This window comes from Amblyomma mixtum, chromosome 2, assembly GCF_055824585.1.
Source record: "Amblyomma mixtum isolate Tamu chromosome 2, ASM5582458v1, whole genome shotgun sequence".
NCBI classification, from domain to species: domain Eukaryota; kingdom Metazoa; phylum Arthropoda; class Arachnida; order Ixodida; family Ixodidae; genus Amblyomma; species Amblyomma mixtum.
This window is the reverse complement of record NC_143013.1, coordinates 199,322,689-199,344,943: the sequence shown is the minus strand read 5'-3', so window position 1 is coordinate 199,344,943 and position 22,255 is coordinate 199,322,689. Positions and strand designations below refer to the sequence as shown.

At 45.3% G+C, this 22,255-nt stretch overlaps 1 pseudogene; it reads left to right on the top strand.

Annotated features, from left to right (window-relative positions):
* The first annotated feature begins 6,671 nt into the window (after positions 1-6,671).
* LOC149362179 (uncharacterized) overlaps positions 6,672-22,255 on the top strand; it is a 34,058-nt pseudogene continuing 18,474 nt past the window's right edge.

Sequence of the window (22,255 nt, the reverse complement as noted above, 5' to 3'; positions counted from 1 at the left end):
CAGGAAAGTTTGTCCACAGATGCCAGGCGAGGGCGAATACTGAGGAAGCTGCGGGGAAAGGGAGGACTCATGGCCCGCCGGCGCCGCACGCACACAGGCTCGATCGACTCAGTACGGGGTAGGGTTAAGCACAGTGGAGGCTGGGAATAGAGGACGGCGCAGCTAAGATGTGACCCTGAGAGCTGCTGTAGTATATGGAATTATGTCGTTTGAAAACTGATTAACGATGCGGCGGTCGAGGCTGACGCCCTGTGGGAGCTGAGGGGAAAGTGGTACCCAGCTGCCCCACTACGGCGCAGGTGCTCATGCAGTCTAGAGACTCGGCTTGGTTAGTGAACGCCGTTAAAGCTTGACGCGGCAGCTGTGCTCAATGCGCGTGCTGCATGAGGCAAACCCTGCGCGAAACCGCACAAACGTTACACAGCGTGTGCATACAGCAGTGCTCTCACGAAGTTTTTCCACAGTGCGCGACGTAGCGCAAGTGTTGCATATATTTTCTCTGCCATGTAGGCATGCCTGTGCTGTTCGTTGGGTTTCTCTGGTGGGAACGAACCCTCCAATGTCCATGACAAGGACTAATAGCGCCCGTTTGTTTGACGAGGCGTCTGCAACGATCGAAGTACGGCTCCACAAAACAGAGAACCAACGGCCATAACAATTAAAATTTTTGTCACGTAAAAAATGCACTCAACGTTAATGGCTATGCCTTGGAAAAATTACCGGCTGGTTAATCACCTGAGATGTTAGAGCTGAGGCGATCCTGTCGAGTACCTCTGCGCCACGTACTCATCTTCATAAAAACCGAACGTCTCAGCAGTCGTGCAAACTTCCTTAACTTAGGCCTATTCTTGAGTTCTGCTCTATTAAGTGGGATTCATGCAGCCAGTGCAACATCAGCAGATTAGAAAGTATTCAGAAATAATTCTTAAGATTCGTATCCAATTCCTACAGCTGTCAGACATCACCAAGGATACTGGGGAAAAGGTGAGCTTGGAATGATTACAGATCAGACGCTACAGAGAGAGGTTGAGGTTCATGTATTTACTTTGGAATAACAAATTAGGAATACGCATGGGTGTGCATACCAAATCAGTTATTCGATGTCCAACACGATCGCATTATTGGAAGAAAGAATTAAAAGAATATATTTGCCGAATCGATGGCCGTAAAAATTCGTGTTTCCCGCGATCGGTCCGGTATTTCGCTGAATCCAGACAATCTGGAAAGGTCGTTGGTCGAGTAATTTAGCGCCGTTCATAAGGTAAACACGAATGTGTAAAATATCTTTCTGTGGCGGTTAAACACTACCAATTTGTACTCTTTTCTTTTACAGCCGTGGTATACGCGCAGCTCTGATTTCATCTCAGATTTGTATGCGCAAACTCTGTCGACAGAGTGTTGCATTTATACTCCGTTTAATTTGAATCTTTTTGTATCACTCACTTCTGCCTAAAACCGTAAATTAAGGCTGGCAGTTTATTTTAAGCAATAAAAACATAAATACTGCTGTGCGCAATATTAGTTGTGTAATCTCGAATTCAGTGTGGGCCGAATGAACGCCGTCAAAGCCACTGTTCTCTCTGTGCAACAAAGCATCCCAACCGAAATATTACCCGGCGCACCTTAAGTGGACATAATTGAATCGATACCTTGCTGTGGCTGCTAACACGTACAGTTTACGTTACTCACTGCGTGTCAGGGAATAATTTTGTGGGGTCGAGGAGACACAGGGAAACGCTCTCCTGCAAAGCGATGAAACAAGGATTACACTGATCAGCTATTTTTGTACAATAGTGGCGTGCCCATTGCTGCCTTTGTGCATATTGAAAACGCCCTCGGGACTTTTGCTCAGGTAATCAGTGGCCAGTGGTGCAACGGACACAGCGAACCAGCGGTCTTAAATTAGATGGGCATGACTGCGAGATCGACGACACAAGAGACGAGGCAGTCATGAAGCATTGCATCTTACCTTTTAAACTACATTTTGCGTTACAATAGAACCTTTTCATAATACGACTGCATATTCGCCAATCTCTATTTTAAAAAAATTCCCGAAACACACTGGTGACATAAGCAACCAGCAGCAATGCTACTCTTATTGAGCCATACAAAGCAGAATAAGTCCACCGACGTCACACTGCGCCACAGTGCGATTGTTTTTCTCTGTGTTGTAAAACATTTGAGGAGAAATTTTCGGTGGTTGCAAATTTTGTAGTGTTGTGCATTCCTGGGCGCTACTCGTCACGTTCCGCCATCTTCATCCGATTCTAACGTGCCTCTATGTCACAGCCTCATATTATAACCTGCGTAATAACGGCTCGGATGTATAGAAAACAAAAAATCCCCTTAAATAATTTGATAAAAAAAAAACGGGGGAAAAACAAAGGCTGTCCGTTGTTTTGCCTGCAGGCTGTCCTGCAGGCAGTGCCAGCCAGTGAAATGGTTTCCGTTCCTTGCGGGTGACACACACCTGCGGTCGGGCATCCAGCTCGTGCTCTCAATGGACTAGGCAGAAGAAGTAAGCGTGAAAATAGTTTCGATGCAGCGGTGCGAGCTACTGGAGTTCACAAGACTGTGAAATCCAGGTGAGGTGAATGACGTAAATGGGAGACAAGAGCACCGCCATCGAGACGCCTATATGCAGCCACGGTTGTTCTTCTCGGTTCTCTCTTGCCCTCCTTGCCCGACACAAACTTCAAGCCGGCGAGCTCCTTGTGCTTCTATTTTATTTGCCTGTCTCGTATCTCCTCTATATCCGCTCCGGCTTTCCGACGCTGATAACATATCGGCCTTTTCCGGAGAGCGCACGCCCTTGCTCTCCTTCCCCCATAAACTTTTCGTCTTGGCTCCTTCTGCCCTTGTTGCGCAATTCCCCTTCCATGCATCACGCCTGCACCAAGCTTTGCCGCCATGTCACCTCTAATGCTATTCACGTTAAAAAGTGTCCGCGACGCTCCACTCCACACTATCCCAGAACCGCGAGCGGATTCTAAAGCAGCACTGACGCGCAGCACTGACGCACAGCACCTTCTTTTCCCGACGCCTTGGTTCTCTCGGCAGTCCTCGCGGCATCTCCTGCTCTGTGCTTACTTTGCACAGTTTCCTGTGTTATGTGTCCAAAACTGTGGATTTTTCATCCATGTTCTCCTCTGTGTACGCAAATGCTTTGCGGCAGTAGTGCTGAGGACTTTCTAGGGGATCAATCGGCTTCGTCGTCATATTTTATCCGTTCGTTCTGCTCCTCCAAATGGTCGTTCTCAGGAGCACTGGCGCTTTATCAATAGCAAGTGGTAGGGCCCGTCAAACAGGGAAAGGCGAGGGAAGCTATGTGCGCCCCATGCTCGGTGATAGATGCCGCCGAACGCGGCTGCGCCTGCAACACCAAATGCGACCAGGGTTGTCAGGCGCACTTTTTACGTGCAATTACGGAATCCCAAGATTAGGAAGCTGCCAGGGCAACTACGCATGGTATCCTGCTGGAAGATCATTTGTAGGCGCAGGAAGCTACACGCCCGGCGCTCAAAAGACCTGGCCAGGAGCCACAAAATACAACTACTACCATCATCTGCGGGCTTTTTCAACAGTATTGTGCGCTCTTCCTGCAATTCATTACAAACTTAACCCTGCTATCACAGATGAGATGAGATAAGATGAGATACCTTAACTCAATACGCTCCTCTGTTGACGTGTTAGGAAATATGATGTCACAAAGCATGCTGAAGCAAACTTTCCATTTTCCCTTCCAGAATTCCCCGTTAATTGTCCCAAACCATTGGAGAATTAAGGCCTGTTTTTATCACAGTGGTTTAGTAAGTTACTGACAACAGGTAGAGTACGTCCCTATCCAGGTGGATTATGTTCCGACACCTTACTCACTAGTAGTTTACTTCTACATATGTCACCCTTTAATTTTGATAACTTCCACAGGGATGATACCTGAGTCGCAGATGTAGCTGTCAGTGCAGATGTGCAAGAAACCTGTGTGAAAACTTTTCTTTAGCCATTTGAGCAGCGCAAAGGTGTTTCATCGATGCATCATAGTGGAGCGGGCCGTTCGATCCTGTAGCGGCAATGCAGGAATACGACTCAAAATGCATGCCTTATATGGGCATATGCCAATCACTAGCCAATCTATACTTAATCGGGTGCAATCTAAAGGCATCGGAACATGATATAAAGTGATTTCATGATTATATCTTTGTGCTTCATGACTAAGTGACTAATTGGTAATTAGCAGTAGTAAAGTGGCATGTGGGACTGTGCACTGTGCCTGTACCTTAACTACCACTAATAATTAATCAGTGTGCTAGTTAAGGTCACGTTAACTATCACAACCATACATTAACTAGTATCACGAAATGTGCAAGTCATGCCTAGCTATCATTAACCATCATTACTGGTTACACGTTTCTGGACGTTTCATATACATTGTGTCGCACATTCTAGAGAGTTCCATAACTTGACAGGTGAGTGACAGGACATGATGGATGGCATTAGAACAATGGTAGCCTAATTAACCTTTCTAGTCAGGCCAGAGAAATAAACAAAACTGAGTCGGAAATCGGTCGAGTTGGGGAATCGAACCAGGGTCACCGGAGTGCGAGACAAGCACGCTAACCACTCCGCCATGCCAGCTCGATGGTTTGGAATGAACAAAGGCGCGTCTAGCTAATACGCCGTCTTCGTTCACTCCCATCTTCCTCCCTTCCCTTGCGGCGAGGTTCAGTTGTCCACCGAGATATGCGAGACAGATACATTTCCTTTCCTCAAAAACCAATTTACTGTCGAGCAAGGCGTAGAACCGAACTGGCGATGTCGTTCTGTGGACTCCCTGGCAGCGTTGCAAGATGCTGTCGCGTTCCACTCTTAGTGGCGAAGCTTAACATCTTAACCACACATCAGTGACACAAAGAGGAACTCTGCGCTTAAGGATTTCGCCTCGCCGCACTTCAGGTCAACGAAGTGCACCCATGAATTTTTGATTGACCGAAGGGCCGCATCATGGCGCTGATGTCAGCTGTACTGCAGCACTGGGCCTCAAGCAGCTGAAGTGTACTACCTGGTCCGTGTCGACAGTGTTGGAGCCTGTGCGTGCGGCTTGTGTTCATTATCGCGTTTTCCTGCGACGTCGTGGTGCTCGAGTTTTGTCTATGAAACTATGTAACATGCGGAAAAGGTGCGTATAGCGAATGTGACCAAGACCTCGCGTAAAATTTGAGTAGGAAGCCTCAACGCAGACAAAACTACTGCTACGCGCCTGGATGTAGGACGGGTTACGTTCACGTGAATGGTGCCGCAAAGATATCATTTGGAGTACCGAAGAACGGAGAGTCGAGAAAAAAAATGGGAGAAGAATCTGCACCGCGTGGACAGAACCCTGGAAGACTTGAGCGCGGTTTGTGAACTGAATTTTGAGCCGCAACATGTGCTTCGGGACTATGTGCACACACCATCGAAGGAAAAGAATTACGAATTCCACGTGGGAAGCCAATCCTTCGCGCGCACGCACTCCAAACTAACCTAGCGAACTTGCCGACGTACTTGTCAAAAAAGACAGCACAGGAGAGACAAAGAACCAGACCATTGTGAAGTTCCGGCTCAACTGCCGTGCGCTGGCAGTGAAGGCGCTGCCAAAGGTGATGACGGCACCAATCATCAACACAGCGTAGAACGTTAATCTGAAAGCTCTCTACATGCTAAGGAAGTTTCAAGAAGCAGTGAAGTCAGTCTGAAGTTTTTGTGCTGCCTGAAAACGCCATCGCAATATTGGAACATGCACAAATTCTCTAATCACGATCGTGTCATATACTGCTCATCGGTTTTGACCTCGAAAAGAAGTCAGAAAACGTCTTCATGTTTTTCCGCTTGCCATCCGGCCCCGACTGCAAAATATTTGTCAGAGGTGTTTTGCTGAGCGAGTATCAAGAGGAGGCAAGCGTAGCAGGGGCGGCAGAAAGTCAGGTGGGCGGATTATATTAACAAATTTGCGGGAATACGGTGGCCGCAACTGGCTAAGGACAGGGTTAATTGGAGAGACACGGGAGAGGCCTTTGCCCTCCAGTGGGCGTATCAAGTTGATAATGATGATTATGAAAAGGATGCAGAGGCAGTGCTTCAGTAGATCTGCACCTGTGTACAGGCGCAATGAAGCAGGCGGTCTACCACTAAAGCGCATTGGATTGTATCTCAGCAGAAATTGTAATAGTGCAGGTTCTAAACAAGCTACTTGTTATTCATAACCTTTTAGATGTAGATTGCGCTGAAAAATAGGCTCATACTGGGGAACAGCGCTACAGAGGCGGGACAAGGACGAGATCAGCGCTTGCCCCGTCTTTGTTTCACTGTTCCCCAGTGTGAATACATACCAACTCGCCTAGGCCAAAGCTTTACTCAGTGTGAAAAATGAGCTGGCTATAATGTAGCGTAGCTTGCTCATGCAACATTATTTTGAATGAGTTGATGTAGCCCTACCTTCCTCTTTTTTCGCAGCTGTGCAGTGCGTGTCATGCAAGCATTTGAGGAAAGCATTGTTCATGCGTAAATCAGGAATTAAACGCAGCACCATAATGACCAGCTGTGCTGCTTCACGGAAACTTACAGCTGAAATCCAGAAGAACCGGACGCTTCTCACTCGTCTCGATCATGCCAATGAGCAGATTTTGAAGCTGTAGAAAATGAACTCCGTCATTAAAGCGCAAGTCCTTGAGGAAAACACTGCAAGCTTTCCCCCGCGACAGCAAGAAGCTGTCAGGCAGTGCTTTTCAGCATCTAAAGGCTTGCGATACAGCAAGGGTTGGGCACTTCACTGTATCGTGATGAAGAGCCCTCGGCTCTACGAACACCTCCGTAGGATAAAAATTGTTTACCGTCCGAATAAAGCAACGCTTAAAAGGTCTATGTCACCATACCGCACAGTTTTCGGCTTAAGTGAAAAAGTTGTGCGGAAACTGAATACAAAAGCAACAAAACTTGACAGCTGCAAAAGGCATGGAGGCCTCCTAATCGATGAACTAAAAATTTCGGAACACCTGTCTGTTAAGAACTCTCGCACTGTGGAAGGCTTTGTAGATCTCAGGCCCTTCACGACAGCAAAAGATAAGAAAATGCCACCTGATCATGGCATGGTAATTCTCTTTGTGGCGTTCCAAGGGAAATGGAGCCAAATGATTGGCTGTTTCGCTAGATATTGGAATATAAAAGGCTACCCTTGCTAAAGTTTTGATAGAGGCTACGATACTAAGCGAGAAGAGTGGTCTCTTTGTAGACTTAAATACCACTGATGGTGCTGCTTCGAATCGCAAAATGTGGAAAATCATGAGAGTGCAGGGAACTGAAAAGTCGGCCACCAGTAAAGTGCAAGATCCTGTTGATTCAGACCGACATCTATTTTTTTCTCAGACTTTCCACATAAAATAAAACGCCCCCGGAACTCCCTCTACAAATGTGTGTTCAAGACTCCAGCTGGGCATGTAAGTTACCTCAAATGTTTGAGACAGCAGCATGTTTATAAAATTTAGATTTTTTTCTGATAATTGTTTTTCAGGCACATTGCAGTGCTAATTCAGAAGATGAGAATGGGTTGCATTGGTGCTCTGAATATGAGCGTGACACTTCCCCATCTGTGATGCATATGGTATCAAGCCAGCTTCATATTTTTTGCAGGTTACTATGCAGCATATGAAGGAAGCCTTCAAAATAGACTCGTGCAACGTGACCCATAAAGCCATGCCAGGGATCACACGATGTCACCTAAAACCGAACGGGTTCGAGAAAATGAGTTACCTATGCCTTTGAACTCTTTGGAACAAGGGTCCTAAAAGGCGTTCATCTGTACCAAGAAAAGCTGGACAAGATATTTGGCACCATAACCTCCACCCAGCATTCCTTCAGGTGAGGAAACGTGACGAGATATTTCAAGCACTAAATAACACTAAATAGTTGTAGCTTAACTCTTCAATTTTTTCTCTCGGATTGGGCTCTACGTTAAATCTTCAATATTTTTACAGTAAGACTCATCTGATCACCCTAATGACGTCAAGGCATCCCGGAGAATCCCTGCTACTACATTCCTCCCATGTGACAGCGCTCAAGGAATTTTTGTTGTTCTCGAATCAATGGAAGAAGCATGCGAATGGCAAAGAGGGATTTATAAGTGATTCTACAGCGACAGGGCTACGCGTCACCATCTCAAGCACACTCGAATTGCTTGCCTGCTTAACTGAGAAGGTTGGATATAATTATCTGATTATTTCAAGAATTAGGCAAGTTAAACTTGAGAACCTTTTTGAAATTGTAAGACAAGCCTCTGGCAGCAAAGGTCACCCTATGACGTCCCAGTTTTTGGACATTGTAAGCTGTCTCTCCTTTTATGGCCTCGTGAAAGCGAACAGACACGGGAACTGTGGAGTGCATACACTGGCGTCATTGCTAGAAATCAGCTCAGGTGATGATATGCAACCTGACAACCGTGACCCTCCGAGCCTTGATGCAACCAGCTCGGCCGCAGAGACATCTTTGCCAGCACGAGCATCTTTGTCTGACCACAAACAGCATGTGGTTCGCAGTGATTCTCGGCTAGTATTTCATATTGCACTTTATGTTGCATGTCAATGTGTGATCAAAATAGGACGCCAAGGTTGCATGTCACTCCTCACAATGCAGTCTCCAGGTGATGTCTTCCAACTCGCTCTGTTAACACATTTTCTTCATAAAGGGGGTCTGCTGTACCCGTCGAGGGTCCTCTTTGGCTTTCTCAGCAAGCTTGAAAACCTTTTCACTGAATGCTTCAGTTGCCATCAACTGCAGACTGACAGCATCCAGGATGAGCTGGCAGTTGTGAAAGAAAGGTTTGGACAAGAGGTTGGCTGCTCAGCTCACGCATCTATTCTTTCTGCCAGGATCATCAGCTTTTTCATAATCTCTCGGCTGCACTTTTATGTGAAAGGGGTAAACTCCAAGAATATGGGCAAGCGAGAAAAAGGAAAGCATCTTAAGCTGAAGTGTTGCTCACGATGTGAATGTGCAAGTGCATGTAACTGTATTGTTGATTTAAGGAAGAAATAAATTTTTTGGACACCTGACAGCGTATCACTTTTGTCAGGCCCCTCCTTACTGTGCGTACGTTAATCACGTAAAAGAATGTTAAGAGGCCGTGAAACGCGGTACAGGAGAAGCATGCGCATTCAGGTTTCGCTGCACAGCATTCGTTGACGCTTATTGGCTATGCTAATGTCCAAGATAAGCTTCAAGGAATGCTGCATGCGCTCAGAATTTGGTTTGGTTTATTGGTTGGTTTAGTTTATTGGGATTTAACGTCCCAAAGCAACTCAGATTATGAGAGACGCTGTAATGAAGGGATCCGGAAATTTCGACCACCTGAGGTTTTTTAACGTGCACTGACATCGCACAGTACACGGGCCTCTAGAATTTCGCCTTCATCGAAATTCGGCCGCCGCGGCCGGGATCGAACCCGCGTCTTTCAGGTCAGCAGCCGAGCGCCATAACCACTGAGCCACCGCGGCGGCGCTCAGAATTTCCGTCCACATCAAAGACTACCACAGATTTTTTTTCCCCACACTTCGAGCTACAATCGGTGTTTAATTTGCCTTCATGAGGCTAAAAATAAAAGGTTAGATGACCTCTGGCTGACTGCTTGACCCGTGTCGCCAGACTTAAAATCACTACCTTCAGAAGCATGGAAACATCGGCATAGAAACCTAAAAAAAAGTAGCATTTACTTTGATACCATCTGTCTCCATCAAGCCGTTACGTATCGCTGATTTGGGTGCCGCGATCTCGCCCTGCCTGGGGCATAAAATAAGGCTAAGTAATGAATTCCTTTGCTGATCATGTACGGACCGTCCGTTCGCCGTTTCCCCCATAAGAGTAGGTGCAGGAATCAAAGCAGCGCGTGCATAAATGTGCCCGGTGGAGCAGCGCCGCAGGCTGGACCAGCAAGAAGGTACAGTAAAGTTGCCGATGGCGCCACCTCTCGCACTTGACATGAAAGGCAGCAGGGAACCAGGGCTAGTGAGCCCACTGCAGTGGCACGCTCCTTGCCGCGCCACTGCCCACTTCGTCATCTTATAGCCCGTGACACAACCTGGGTCAGTAGTGCTATAACGACTTTTTGTTCATCAACGAGATTTAGTGTAAAGGGTCGGTAGTGTACGCAGGGTCATTGGAACGCGGCTGGGGGCGCTCAAAGCGGAGCGTCTCCTTTCTTGGAACGCGGCCGCTTGCGAACGCGCCGGGAAATTCGGGTGTCCCCCCGCCCCGCGGTACCGATTCGCGCACGTGCTGGCACGAATGTGTATTTGTGTTTCTTTTTATTTTGTGGTGGAAAGGGTTCTTCACCTTACGGGAGTTGGAGGGCTGGTCAGGCTCTCCCTAAAACCAATCATGTGAACATTGTAAAATGATTGGAAGCCACGAAATGTGGGCCGGGCCTTTAGGGCTTTAAAACCGGGCCCCGGAGCTGGAAGCGGGGTTCTGCGCTAAGGCGAGATGCTACGCATCTTCGGCAACGCCGAGTAGGGGCCTCCCCTAGTATTAGCCAGATCCACCTTTTTGTTGTTTTGTATATTTGTGCCGTTTAATGTCTCTTGTGCCTGAACTTGTATATTCTGTGTATATTTGTATATAAATCTTCAGTTATTGCCTTTTTCATCCCTGCGTCTCGAATCATCGAGAGACCGTCTCTGACGGGGCACCCCTGGTGCGAAGAGCTTCAGTTCGAGTTACCAACCGTCTCTGGCGGTGCACCTGTGGTGCAAAGAAGAAGAGGAAGAAGAACCTGTGGATCTTTACTTTTAGTATTTGAATGAGAGAGCATTTCTAGGCCATGTCGGCGGGTTCGTGTCACCAAAGCGGGTCCGCAACACCTGCCCACAGCAGTTGTGATCTTTTCAGAATAAATAGCATCAAACGATTGGTTGTAATCGAAATAGGATGATGAGAGGATGCCGCGCAAAAAAATGGTTATGTCGATCGAATGATTAGTTAATTAATTACAGAAAAAAATGTCGGAAAAACGTCGAAATAGTGCGGAAGTCGACAAAGTGAGTGGACGGGACGCAGACGGCAAAATAGTAGAAAAATGGCAAAAGAGTGAAAATAAAGTTTGAAATGTATTGGAGAAGTGATAATTAATCGAACAAAAAGTTCCGCACGTACCACCACAGATCGTAGCTGCAAAGAACGTTGATGAGTTTAAGACAATGTTGTCATTACATTATCGTTTACCATAGCCTCAATTGGCTCACATAGTTTTGAACATTGTGTATTTAGCTCTGTTCCTTTTTTTCCTATGCACTTTGTTTTCTTTATAGCCTTCTGCCATCGTACCAGTTTCTCGTTCAATGTTTCTATGAATTTCAGAAGACTACATTGTAAAGATTGCAAGTGTGAGCCAGTGCTTAACGGAATAAGGATTCTCGGCAGGAGTCGCGATCAGGTGGCACGCGAAATTCTTGAGGCCTTTATGATCAATAAGAAGGGAAGCACTTGTGTTAGCGACTCCTCAGTATCCCTCCGTAGAAATGAAGTGTCCTTTCTTGACAGTTTTTTGTAACGCCATGTGCTGTGCATCTTTTCAGCCCTGCATTTCTAGCGGCCGTCTGTTGTTTGTTTTAGGCGGGTTGTTAACTTTTTTACTGTTTTTTGCTTTCCGTTTTGTTGTTTATCGGGTTCTGACTGCTTTTGCTTAATACATTTGACTCTGCCTTTGCTACGATTGTATTTTTTAATTTTTTTGACTGCTTTTGCTTCTCTTGTTTGACTCTGCCTTTGCTACGATTGTTTGACTCTGCTTTTGCTACGAGATGGCCTGCTCAAAGTTCTGTTATCAAAATCTTTTAGTTTTTTCTGCAGAGGTTAAGGGTTTTTTTTTTTTTTTCTTTTTTCTTTTATCCTGATGTTGCTGTTTCTTTTCCACGTGTTGGGTTCTGAGCGATATTGCGATTAGTGTCATGCCTGAGCTGTATAAATATGCCTCCTTTCCATGCAATAAAACAGTTGGTAGTGTGCGCATGTGGTGTCCCCTCTCTTGTTGTGTTCTTCTTGTTGCGCCGCCGTTCATTTCATCATGCACCAACTCGCCCCTCAGGCCATTCTTCTGAAGTACCTTTCTTGTACAGTGGGCCCTTTTATGTGTTCAAGTCCTTCCTATGCTCAAGTACATGCGCTTGTCGCTCACATCGCTGCTTCAACCTGCCGTGCAAGATTCATCTCATTTTGTCTCCGTAAGGGACTTGTTCCCTCAGAAGTGAATGCCTTTTTTGGTGTGATTAAGCCTTCCATTAGACACGTCAAACGGCTTTGCCGAATTCTGAAATCCGAACTGTGGAGACAAGTTCGATTGTTTTATGACTGGCTGCGCGTTTTGTGCTTCAATCTGAACCCTGTCTGGCTCGCTGAAAAGGAACTGGCTGCTCTAAGACTTCTCGCAGCGCAATCCACAGAGTTTTTATGGCAACGTTACCTTACTGTTCTTCCGCGGAAGCCTGAAAAGAAGACGGTGAAGCCTAGGAGCCTGGTCGTCCTTGGGAATGCCTCCGTTCCAGAAGAAGTAGCAGCTACCCTAACGAAAGGGCCGAAGTACAGTTGTCCTCCAAGAATCCCAGCCTTCGAGCTACTGTCCCTGAACAGGAAGGTGGCAGATAAAGCCGGTGAGGACCGGGAAAGGTGCCTTTTGGATGGCGTTGACGGGATACTGAGGACAGCCCGGAAAAAGGACCTCTACCCAAAGGAGCGCACGCGACACGTCGTGTCGTTCTTCAAGAACAACGACCTAAGACTTCTTCAAGCAGACAAAGAAGGCGGTTTCGCGGTGGTTCCGGCTGGCGTATTCAAAGAAAAGGCGACGCAGGCCATTTTGAAGAACTTTGTTCAGGTGAAGAAGAGTGCCTGTAGAGTGAAAACGAAAGCCATCTCGTTGTGCAACCAGTTGCAGCTTTCCGGGCTGGCCAAGGGAATCAGCGACTGCAGGAAAGGGTCTCTTGATGTCTTTTTTACGGTGAAAACCCATAAGCCAGACATGCCTTTCAGATCTATTGTTAGTGAGCGGGATTCTTGGCAGCAAAAGGTGAGCAAATTTCTCCTTAAGCATTTGAAAGGACTGGATGTAGACGATCCCTTCGCTACCAAGAATTCTGCAGATGTGACAGCTTTTTTAAAAGACCAGTCTTCTATTGGATACTTGTTTTCTGTTGATGTGGAAGATTTATTTTACTCAGTTCCTCATGGTGACCTTTTCAAATCCGTACGGGAGTGCATTGAATCTAATGGGGCCATCGCATTTCAGAACTCAGCTGGACTAAGTGTTGACAATTTTTTTATCACTTCTAGAATTTTACCTAAGGTCTACGTTTGTTTCCTTTGAAACTGAAATGTACTTGCAGAGAAGAGGCATCTGCATCGGTTCCTGTGTCGCCCCTGCATTGTGTAATATATTTTTATCAACTATTGACCGTGCTTTAGCTTCTTCCCTTGACAGTGGCCCAGTCCTGCGAATTTTTAGATATGTGGACGACTTCTTGGTAATACTAAAAAATACTAACTCTGCATTGACGCTCCCCAGCACAGTGGAAAGAATCTTATCCGTTTTTAGACAACAGGGAAAAGGGCTGGCTTTTACTCACGAACTTCCTGACAACAACAGCTTGCAGTTTTTAGATATTAATATCAAGCTTTTAGAAGGACGTGTTTGTTGGATGTATTCCCCACGAGCAAAAAAGGAACTTCTTCCGTACGGATCAGCGCACTCTAAGACAGTAAAAAGGGCGATCGCTTCACTTTGCCTCGAGTCCGCATTGCTTAAGTCCTGTGCTCACATGGCTGAGGCTAGCTTTAACAATCAGATCGAAAGGCTTCAAATGGCTGGCTTCCCGTGTTCTGTTGTTTGTAGCGTAGCGGAGACCCTCCTTCAAAAAATGAAAGGAAAGAAGAAGAAATTCCATGCTAAGCCGGGATCAAAGCGACCACAAGTGGTCCCTTATATACACCGTGTGGCGCACAACTTGAAGAAAGTTGCTGGCCGGTACGACGTTCCTGTCGTTTTCTCTGCGCCAAGAAAGCTGAGCGGGTTATGCTCGCGGATCAGCGAAGAGAAGAAAGCCATGTGCGGAAAGAGGCACGGCAAGCATTTCGTTTCTTGTGCCGTCGGAGTGGTGTACGAAATCCCACTGACGTGCGGGGGGGTCTATATAGGCCAGACAGGTCGCTGCATTAACGACAGAACACGGGAACACGAAAAGTCGTTAGAAAACGGAGGCGGGTCGAATTTGCCCCTACATTGTAAAGATTGCAAGTGTGAGCCAGTGCTTAACGGAATAAGGATTCTCGGCAGGAGTCGCGATCAGGTGGCACGCGAAATTCTTGAGGCCTTTATGATCAATAAGAAGGGAAGCACTTGTGTTAGCGACTCCTCAGTATCCCTCCGTAGAAATGAAGTGTCCTTTCTTGACAGTTTTTTGTAACGCCATGTGCTGTGCATCTTTTCAGCCCTGCATTTCTTGCGGCCGTCTGTTGTTTGTTTTAGGCGGGTTGTTAACTTTTTTACTGTTTTTTGCTTTCCGTTTTGTTGTTTATCGGGTTCTGACTGCTTTTGCTTAATACATTTGACTCTGCCTTTGCTACGATTGTATTTTTTAATTTTTTTGACTGCTTTTGCTTCTCTTGTTTGACTCTGCCTTTGCTACGATTGTTTGACTCTGCTTTTGCTACGAGATGGCCTGCTCAAAGTTCTGTTATCAAAATCTTTTAGTTTTTTCTGCAGAGGTTAAGGGTTTTTTTTTTTTTTTTTTTTTCTTTTTTCTTTTATCCTGATGTTGCTGTTTCTTTTCCACGTGTTGGGTTCTGAGCGATATTGCGATTAGTGTCATGCCTGAGCTGTATAAATATGCCTCCTTTCCATGCAATAAAACAGTTGGTAGTGTGCGCATGTGGTGTCCCCTCTCTTGTTGTGTTCTTCTTGTTGCGCCGCCGTTCATTTCATCACGTTTCTATGAATGCTGAGGTTCTAGTACATATTTTTGTATTTACTTGCAACGTTTTTCGACTGTTTTAGTGAATATATTCGTTGTGGTGTTGGTATTCCTAATTATTGTACTCTTTCGCTTTTTGGAATCATTTATTTTCTTGCGGCCAGTTTCCTTTTTGCAATCATGCGTATTATTTTTTTTAGGCGTTTCTATGTGTGCATTACCCCCCTTTTTGTAACAGTTTCATTTTATATCTATGTACCACTCCTCTCAATAATGCCCTGTGGGCCATAAAGGTATCAGAAATAAATGAACAAATAAATAATTTCCCGCTCGTTATGACCACTATGGCTTTACTAACAAGTTACAGACAATCGGCCCGAGACTCCCATACACTCACGATCCGTTCCGTGGACGCGTGGCGTCTCTATCTCGGATTGGAATCGCACTACGGCGACATGTGTCGTATGTCGACGCTAGTGTGAGGGAAGATGACGTGACCACGGCTATCGCTCCCTCAGAATTATTACTCAAAATTGCAACATGCGGCACAGGCACAGGTGTTGCCATTCGGGACGCATTAAGCATCCACTCTTTACTGTTGCAATCTAGAAGTCAACTAGTCATCCCCATAGACTCCTCAGGCGCCATTCGTAGACTGCGGATTGTTATCAACACCGACATAATTTCACAGCTAATCCAGGACGTAACTGGAACACTCTTCCTCACGGTTTGCGCACGTTGGATTAGTCGAGATGCATACAAGGTGGAAACATGTGCGATGCGCAAGTTGAAAACGGAAGCTACTTATCTTTTTCCACGGCTTTCCAAGTAAGCGAGCTCTTAGTCCGATAATCCCAAGGAAGATATGGTAATGCGGCGGTCCCCAAAATCTACGGTTTTTTTTGGGCCTCCGTGATCTCTCTCTGGATACGGTTTTTGCTTTCCTTGCGTACCTTTCATTTATCAAATGTTTGGCGCTCTTTTCTGTTTTTTTTTCGCACATTCCAGGAAGTGAAGCGTCAGGCTGTGGTTCTTAGAATTAGCTGCATTGGTTTTATGTTCTCTTAAATTTTCATTCAGGTACCGCACTGTTCGCTCTAGAAACATATTTCCACATGATAGTGGAAGCTCGTAAACAGTCCCTCAGTGCAAACAACAAATCTGTATTTATGCTTTGTCGCACATCCAAGACTTGGTTGCATCGTCGGACTAGTAACACGGCTGAGCATTGACAGCTTGCACGGAGCGGAAAATGCTACCCGTACCTGAGAACGTTGCGCTATCATTTTAAGGTTACGGGAGAAGGTTTGCGAAAAAAAAACTAGTTTTTTTTTATGGTTTTCTGAGTTATCTGCAGTATGCCGGCTATTTTCGCTGTTATGTCCCTTCCTAAGCAACCACTCTGAAACAGATACCTTCATTTGTTTCGGGTCGCCTGCAGCCGCTTTCCAATATGACCGCAGGTCGAAACAGTGGTCAAGAAAGTGCTCACAAGATTTCCTGAGGGCATTCTTAAAACATGATTTGATTATAGCTATCTCAACCCGGGTGGGATGCGCCCAACGACTTTACAGTACAAGCTTATTGGAGCGTGGTCCATTTTCCCAGCACACGTGGTCACCATAAAATAAAAGTTTTAAATCCATAAAACCATTTCAACCTTCCGGAAGTTCGTGCGTCAAGATTAACGGATTAAGACACTGTCGAATACTTGTGAATGTATTAAAAACATCGTGCTCGTAAAACCCACCGCTGATGTTTAACACCAGTAGAAAGTAGTCTACATATCTAAAAACTTTTAAAATATTAGATATCTCAAAAGTGCCTCGCAGTACGCGGTCGCGCTTAGCTAAAAAAACAACTGAGAGTAGGGACGATGCATGAGCCAATTCGGATGCCCTCTTTCATGGGATAAAAATCATCTTTCGACTTTGCAAAAGTTGAATTCGGAGAGAAAAATAAAAGTTCTAAAACCCTCCTATTGTCAGTCGGCGCTGTGTTTGCCCTCTTCTTTCTATATCCGTGTCCTATGGGCTGTTCATACAAAGGAAAGTAGAGCTCACCAGTTCATAAATTCAAGTCCAGGCACAGAATGTAGCTCGAGATGTCCCAGAAGGCGTCCCTACTTATGACCTGGTTGGCTGACATGGCTGCGCTGTCTTTGACACTGAGTAATAATATTAGAGCGCACGCAGTACTATGCATAAGAGAGAAAAATTTTCACTAGATATGCAGGTTAGTACCTTGCATATAGGGGAACACCAGCTCGTCTCTTTGCCTCTGTCACTCTGCCATCAACAAAGGACATGACATTATCTACCAATGGCTACCGGGGCACAGCGGCATAGCAGGCAATCACCGCGCGGATGAGGTCGCGCGAACTCATCTCCACGATGGCGATTTTGTCTCGGTCCCCCTTTCGAGATCAGACGCAGCGGGCAGGCTTCGCGCACTTGCGCGGGACATCACGCTTGCCGCGTGGAATTCCGGGCAATTCTGCAATTCACGTTTAAAATCCTTGGACCCAGATCTGAAGCTCCGGCTTCCATCAGGCCTACCACGACGAGAAGAAACTTTGCTGTGTCGCCTCTGGCTTGGTGTAGCTTTCGCCAACCAATACTCATTCTTAGTCGGTATGGCTGATAGCCCTGCATGTGCCATCTGCGGGCATGACGAGACCATAACCCACATTCTTTGCGACTACCCTGCCTACAGCGCCGAAAGGCAGTCTCTCAGCCGTGCGCGAGAGCGTCTAGATCCACGCCCACTGACAGAAGTGAAGATTCTCGGCCACTGGCCGGGGCGATCGTCGGCGGTGAAGGCCTCCAAGGCACTGCTCCGCTTCTTGCAAACTTCTGGCCTGCATGATAGGCTGTGACTTCAACGAACACTGACTTCTTAGAGTGACGTCAATTTTCTGTTGCTCTCCTTTCTCTTTCTTTTTTTTATCCCCTAACTCCTTTCCCCTCGTGCAGGGTAGCAAACCTTTTATTTTTCCGGTTAACCTCCCTGCCTTTCCTCTTCTACCTCCTCATCCTCTTCTCAATTAAGCTTTTTAACCCCGATTCAATTACCGATTGCTAGGGACGAAAAAACAACTTTGTGAGGCTCTCGCATTTAGGAAGTTGAGCGGGTTTAAGAAAGAATTTAATTTGTACGTCCTCACAACTGCACATTGTCACCGCGACGTCTTTAATCAATAGTGCTTGCAAGTTTATATGAGACACGAAATACTTAATGTACAACGTAATTTACTCTGGTGAGACTTTGAACAAACAAAAACTGGTGTTAGGAACCAGTATTCGGAATGTAAATTTCGCGATTTAATTCCAGAAAGGTGCCTACTCTAGGACAAATGTCTCATATTTCGCTAAGTAAACCTGCCCAGTTCCAGACACATCCACCTTACCCTCGCAAACTTCATAATGTCAGCCGCCCAGCTAAGCTTCTGCCGCCCCCTGCTACGCTTATTTTCCCTTGGGATTTTAATTTGAGTTATCTTTAACCTAGACAAGTTATCATGCCTTAGCATTGCATATCCACACAAGCCCATCTACACAAGCCCATTTCTTCTTCTTTATTTCCACTAGGATATCATTGACCCGCGTTTGTTCCCTGACTCACTCTGCCTTCTTCATGCCCTTTAGCGTTTCACCTTTCCATTACTAGTTGCGTATTCTTAAATTTACCTTTGACCCTTTCGGCCATGCCATAAGAATTCTGCTATCATCATTGAGCCCTGCTTATTTCTTATGCAGCTGCCTAAAGCGAAACGTGTGCTTTTCTATTCAGCATTGCTCCCATGCCGACAGATATAGTGAAATTTATTAAAAGTGTCAGGTGGACATATTGCGCTCGTTGCCTAAAAAGAGCTAGGTAAAGAATTTAAGTAACTAAGACGCCCATTAACTAGACGACTGACGCCATGGCCACACGATGCAACCAAATCGAAAAAGAGAACTCTGCACTAAAGAAAGAAATAGGAGCAAACACGTCGGCGTGAAAAACTCATGGAGCTTGCGCATAGCCCAGAGCAAAAAAAAATGAACAGTTTAGAACAATAATCCAGCTACTAGAACCTATACCTGATCAGGCATTCTTTCTACTGAAAAAGAAAACTTTACAGGCTTTCTACAGAAAATCGCGCATACTTGCGAAGAAATCACGGAAAATGATACTGATGTTCGAAATCGAGTCACCGGAAACATGGACAATGCCGAATCAGTGTAGCGTTGTCTTGGACACGTGCCAAACGCGTTGCACTTATTGGAAAAGCATGCAAGAAGTAAATTATTACCTCTTGCCTTCGTCTTCTAGGGAGTAACCCGTGTATCCCCATCAATGACCATTTGTGCCCAGCCCTGAAAAGCTTTTTACACAAACCATGTCCAAGAAAGAAGAGAATGGGAACTTCGCATGGGTATACGGAAGCAAGCTGACATATCGAATGTGCTCAGTGCTACTTGGTCAGAGGGCATAGAATAAATGGAATAATGTACCTTCCTTAAATCTAGCTATCACCTTTATCACCATACTCTTAACGCTGTATCTGCACCATCTGCAGTAAACTATCCTTATTATGCTAACAGAAATCACACGTCACTTTTTTTCCTTGAATACCCAGTCAGCCAGAAACAAGCTCCATGAAATTCATTCAATATTTCTTCGTTCAGTGTTTCATACGACAACACCATACAGACTGAAACCTGGTATCAGAATATATACCACACACTTAGCGTGTGCGGCTGTCGAACCTGTTTCGTGAACCATTCAGAAAAGAAAGTTGGCGGTGTGCTACTGACCATGAACTATTTATGTCATGGAAGTGCTGTTCAACACGACACTCGAAATAAGAGGAATTATGAAATCGTAACTGTCATCCCCTATAGCAACGTGCTCGCACTTTTCGTCCGTTCTCCAGCCGGCTCTTGACCAAACATTTTTGTTTGTAGATATGTTCATGAGCTAGGAAATGAAAACGTATGGCATTGTGCTGTGCGGCGACATAAACTTGAACATGTTGCGTGACTCGGTAAGCCTGCAGCGAATTAATAACAATACTGGAGTCAGATGCCTGCGCAGCGCCAACCCTAATACAGGATGTCTCTACTACATTGCAAGATGCTTTATTAGTTCTTTGTAGTGTCATGATTTTAACGCCGGTATTATTGGGGCAAAAATAAGGGACCAGCTTTTAGTTTCCTCTTGACTTAAATAAGCACTATTGCAAGCACATCTTTTGCACTCCGGCAGTCGGTAGCAATCCACGATGTCAACCTGGTAACACATTAAGAATTTCAAAACGTATTTCTGCGAGCTGAATAAGAAACAGTTTACAAAACATCTGACTGCGTTGATGACTATATCGCCTACGTAAAGTTGTTCAAAACATGTTAGAAGAAAAGCCTGATGAACTAAAAGTTTCATACCAAGAAATCGATAAAGTTCGTGATTACTAAAACCATTCTAAAAATGCAAAACCGGAATGACCCACTTTTCATCCACTTCATAGAAAGACGAGATCAGGACGACATATGGACCTTTAAAGCGTTAAAAAACAAAATGATTGCAGCCCTTCGACTAGCAAAAGAAAAAGTTGCCTTTACAGTCTTTTCAGTGCGGAAGGGGTTCAACATGGTGTAATCGTTTGAACCTTAACACCGTTTGTGGCAGGAACAACACAATTCGAAATCGCCCTCCCCTTCATAATTGCGGATGGTCTAATAAGGTCGAATACCTCTAGCTAACTGTTGAAGTTACTTTCTCACAACTTTAGTTGTCAGTTGTCATTATTCTCGAAGCCTGAATTACGAGGTGGTACCCAAAAGAAACCGGAATAAATTTTTTGGTCGGCAATGCTTCTGTGGTACCGCGTTTTGCCACTAGGAGCGCATAGAACGAACATTCCAGAGTCAGTAAGCCGAGTGCCGTCGTTGAAGGAGGTCAGACTAGTTTAGGCAGAGTTTTAGAGTGACGACTGTTTTGTGTGAATGTCGTTTTTGCAATGGCTGATTTTCGTGAACAACGTGCGCCTGGGAAATTCTGATTTTTGCTCGGAAAAAATTGAATGGAAACTCTTGAAATATTAAGAAAGACGTACAAGGACGATGCTATGGGGACAACTCAAGTGTTCCTGAATCGAATCCTGAATCAAAGCAACAATCATGCCAATGCAAAACTTCAAATTCACCTCGCCTCAAGAAAGCTCGTCAGGTGAAACCAAACCTCAAAACAATGCTGATTTGTTTTTTCGACGACGTGAGAGGAGTCGTCCATTGAGAATCTGTTCCGCAGGGTCATACAGTTAGCCAGGCTTTCTACTTGGATGTTTTGAAAAGATTGGGCAACAGTGTGCGGTGGAAGCGGCCAGATTTGTGGCGGTCGGGTGACTGTTTTTTCCATCATGGCAGTGCCCCTGCGCACACAGCGCTGGCTCTACGACAATTTTGGACCAAAAATGGCATGACCCCTATTCCTCAACCCTCATACTCTCCCGACCTTGCCCCGTGCTACTTTCTTTGTTTCCTAGAATGAAAAAAATAGGTGAATGGAAAGCGTTTCGCTGATGTTGCAGAGGTGAAGAAAAAAACGAAGGAGGCACTGTCAAGCATCACAAAAGATGAATTTAAACAATGTTTTGAAAAATGGAATGAAAGATTCGATAAGCGTATCATTGCAAGTGGGGAATACTTTGAAGGGAATTGAAGGTCTGTGCTTAAAATGTGACCAAATAAGTTCAAACAAAAATAAGTCCGGTTTCTTTTGGGTACCCCCTCGTACTTCATGGTAAAAGCCACGAGAGCGTTTTTCTGAAACCAAATTCTTCCAATGAAATTCAAAATACCTTTGTTTGTTTCGTCACAGCAGATCACATGATTCAGATGATATACAAGCTGACCTGGTTCAATCCGTCGCTCATATAGCTCGCGTTCTTGAAAATATCGTTAAGATCTGCTCTTCACAAGGCATATTTCCAAAATGGAGGTAGCAAAAGTCACTTGTCCCCTTAGAAAGGGAGAGATCAAAAAATTTCGCGAACTATACAAGAGTATGTATTCTCCCAGCCATCTGAGAATGTCTGGAAAAGTTAATAATGATAGCATAACTTCCTTGTGATAAACATAATATACTGACTTACTTTCATTTTGGACTCCGCAAAGGTCATCCTACATAGTTGGCTCTTCTGACCGAAAAAGAAGTGCACCTAGAGACTCTAAAAGACACTTCTAACCCATGGCGCTTTGTTGACGTTCCAAAAGCTTAATTTATTA